Below are 4063 nucleotides of genomic sequence, written 5' to 3'. Positions count from 1 at the left end.
GTGTGTGTGTGTGTGTGTGTGTGTGTTACAAGGGCAGCCTCTAAAACGCTCCCGCCTATCAAACCGTTTCCATAGCAACATCTGTGAACCGTTCAGCAGGTTTTGGGATGCCGAGGCTCAGAGGAACTGGTTGAGTTTAATGAGACTGCTGGAGGTTTGATGGAGGCCTATTGGAAGAGTGACAGGATGAAATAAAGACTGATAAATTACCCTTTAATGCTTGATTTTAATAAGGTTTGGTATTTTTAACAATTCACTTCCAAAAGTATGAAGACAAAAGGCCTTGGGATGAGGACTAGTCGATGTGTTTGGCAAACTTCATGCTGTCTTAAATTAAAATGTAAGCGTCTTTGAGCATTCGGAAAAGCGCTATAAAAATCCCATGTATTATTATTATTATTATTATTATTATTATTATTATTAAATAACGATTTCTGATGTTGTTGTGGGAGCCTATGCTTTGCTGCTCACATCAGTGCAGGCAGACACACTCCTTTACCTCACAGCCACAATATTTACATTTCATTTAATTTTTCTTTATTGTATTTCATTCTAAAAAAGAGCGCCTGTCACGTGACCCAATTTCTCCTGGGATAAACGAAATATTTCTGATTCTGGACATTTTAAATTCCTTATAAACTCCTAATGAAATGTTCTATAGTAGTGTCATGTAAAAAGCATCATATTTACCAAAACATTATTTGTTAAAATCTCAATTTTTCAAATATTCTCTCGTGTTATTTTATTTATAATGTATTTATTTAGCAGGGACTTAACATTAAAATACATTTATGTAATGCGCCAGTTTGCCAAGATGCTTTTTTTTTCATCTGTAGTCGCTGGACAGTCAAGTCAAGTCAGCCTTAAAACAAACGTTTAAAATACATCTGAATACATGTTTTGCATACAATCAATTGGATTTGGGCTTACTGAGTGTAGATCATCAATATAAGTGGGGTGTACAGGTGTGTATGTATGTGTATATATTGTTATTTAAATATATATTTGTATTTTTTTTCTTCTGGGATTGTGGGAAAGTATTTCGATCTCTGTCTAAACACACAAACTGAAAGATTGACAATAAAGTTGACTTTGACTTTGATGAACCAGGTAAGTGCTATTTCAATGTTTAAGTATTTGGTACTCGCATACAGTAAGACTTGAAGACTGGTTGTATTCCAGTATGTTTCAAATTCAGAAACTCACGCAGATACAGTGTGAATAGTCCCTTGGTGGACAAACCAAAGAATTTAAGAAAGCGACAGTCGAAAAAGTGGATAAAAAACCAGACCAAAAAATGCTCAGTATAACTAACTACTGCTCTTAAAATCAGCTCTGCATCCAGTGATACCAGCACCATCGATGCTTAAGCCCGCGTCACACTGTCCCGACATTGACACCGGATGGACACACGAATATGGAATTGTGAATTTCGCACGAAGATGGCCCCGAACTTGGTCAATAGCCAAGCAACAGCCGAAGCAAGTACGATGCCTACAGAAGGCCACACGATGGCACCCGAACCACACACTCCGTCATGTTGTTTCCATAGCAACAACAACTTCCTGTCAACACCGTAAACTCGCCTTCGAAATAAAAGCATCTAAATAAAACAGGAAGTTAACCTAAATTACATTTAAGACATACAACTGCAACGACAGTAACAAAAACAATATAATATCCTTTTCAGTTTCACAGAACACAAATTGGGTTATTTACATAATATGTTTACATGATTTTGTTGTGCAATAAATGCAATCTCGATGTCATCGTACTATAACACGATGGCTATACGACGGCATTGCGAGGGCTTCACGTAGTCGTGTTGCCTTCCTAAGACAATCGGGCAGATTTTTGTTTCCTTCGTATTGTCTTCGTGAGGCGAAAAATGCCCGATGGCACCGATGATCACTCGAAGTAAAGACGAAGATGACACGATTTGACAAGATAGCCTCACGATGGCCTTACGAAGGGCAAAATGGACGCACAAATTCAATTTTTTGGCATGCCAAAGATTTTGCCACCGCTCACGAAGTTGCTGCCGGAGCCTGAGAATCTCCACCGGCGGTCATACGATGGCTAAAGATGCCCTCACGAATGGCTTGATGTTGCTATGATCAGAGCCGAATTTGAACATTTACTTTATCGTGTGTCCATCGGGTGTCAATTTCGGGACAGTGTGACGCGGGCTTAACTGAAAACACTAAATGGAAGCTGTGTACTATTTCTATTTTATCTGTTGTATTTGTTCTATGTATGTTGCACTGTTGGAGGAACCTGTGACTTCAGATTTTCATTGCCATATCTCCACTGTAATGTGCATATGACAATAAAGCTTTGAATTGAATTGGGGCAGTCACACTGTAATATACGTTCATGCATGTCTTGTATTTGTGTCTGAGTGCGTGAGTGTGAGAGAAAGAGTGTGTAAACAGTCCTTAATGGGCTGAGTCTGCAAAGTGCGTTCATCACAGAAAACAGCTCTGACAGGTCCAGTAATTGCATTCAGTGGATCATAAAATTGCACGTATTGCATCATTCTTGCTACGATGATAAGGAGGGGAGGGGATGGGTTTCAATGCAGTTTCACTTAATTAAAAACCAAGTGGCGCTGTTTGAATAGCAATGTGTCACCTCGGCACCGGCCTTAAGCAAAGGTCTAACGCATGAGAAGTTTCAATGGGCTAGTAACTTCTTATCTGCCATATCTTCACCTCTATTCCTCCATTCATTCCCAACACCCTCATCTGTGTGAATATGGCAAACACATGTTATTTTGTATTATAACCTTTTATGGAAAATCCACTTCTCCATGTCTCTTCTACATCAACATGTGTCCCCTCTTCTTCATGTCTCTTCTTCATCACCATGTGTCCCCTCCTCTTCATGTCTCTTCTTCATCAACATGTGTCCCCTCTTCTTCATGTCTCTTCTTCATCACCATGTGTCCCCTCTTCTTCATGTCTCTTCTACATCAACATGTGTCCCCTCTTCTTCATGTCTCTTCTTCATCAACATGTGTCCCCTCTTCTTCATGTCTCTTCTCCATCAACATGTGTCCCCTCTTCTTCATGTCTCTTCTACATCAACATGTGTCCCCTCTTCTTCATGTCTCTTCTACATCAACATGTGTCCCCTCTTCTTCATGTCTCTTCTCATCAACATGTGTCCCCTCTCTTCATGTCTCTTCTTCATCAACATGTGTCCCCTCTTCTTCATGTCTCTTCTACATCAACATGTGTCCCCTCTTCTTCATGTCTCTTCTACATCAACATGTGTCCCCTCTTCTTCATGTCTCTTCTTCATCAACATGTGTCCCCTCTTCTTCATGTCTCTTCTCCATCAACATGTGTCCCCTCTTCTTCATGTCTCTTCTACATCAACATGTGTCCCCTCTTCTTCATGTCTCTTCTACATCAACATGTGTCCCCTCTTCTTCATGTCTCTTCTACATCAACATGTGTCCACTCTTCTTCATGTCTCTTCTACATCAACATGTGTCCCCTCTTCTTCGTGTCTCTTCTACATCAACATGTGTCCCCTCTTCTTCATGTCTCTTCTACATCAACATGTGTCCCCTCTTCTTCGTGTCTCTTCTACATCAACATGTGTCCCCTCTTCTTCATGTCTCTTCTACATCAACATGTGTCCCCTCTTCTTCATGTCTCTTCTACATCAACATGTGTCCCCTCTTCTTCATGTATCTTACATCACCATGTGTCCCCTCTTCTTCATGTCTCTTCTACATCAACATGTGTCCCCTCTTCTCCATGTCTCTTCTTCATCACCATGTGTCCCCTCCTCTTCATGTCTCTTCTACATCAACATGTGTCCCCTCTTCTTCATGTCTCTTCTTCATCACCATGTGTCCCCTCTTCTCCATGTCTCTTCTTCATCACCATGTGTCCCCTCCTCTTCATGTCTCTTCTTCATCAACATGTGTCCCCTCTTCTTCATGTCTCTTCTTCATCAACCATGTGTCCCCTCTTCTTCATGTCTCTTCTACCTCAACATGTGTCCCCTCTTCTTCATGTCTCTTCTACATCAACATGTGTCCCCTCTT

This window comes from Gymnodraco acuticeps, unplaced genomic scaffold (genome assembly GCF_902827175.1).
Source record: "Gymnodraco acuticeps unplaced genomic scaffold, fGymAcu1.1, whole genome shotgun sequence".
NCBI lineage: Eukaryota > Metazoa > Chordata > Actinopteri > Perciformes > Bathydraconidae > Gymnodraco > Gymnodraco acuticeps.
Note: the sequence above shows the minus strand (reverse complement) of the source record.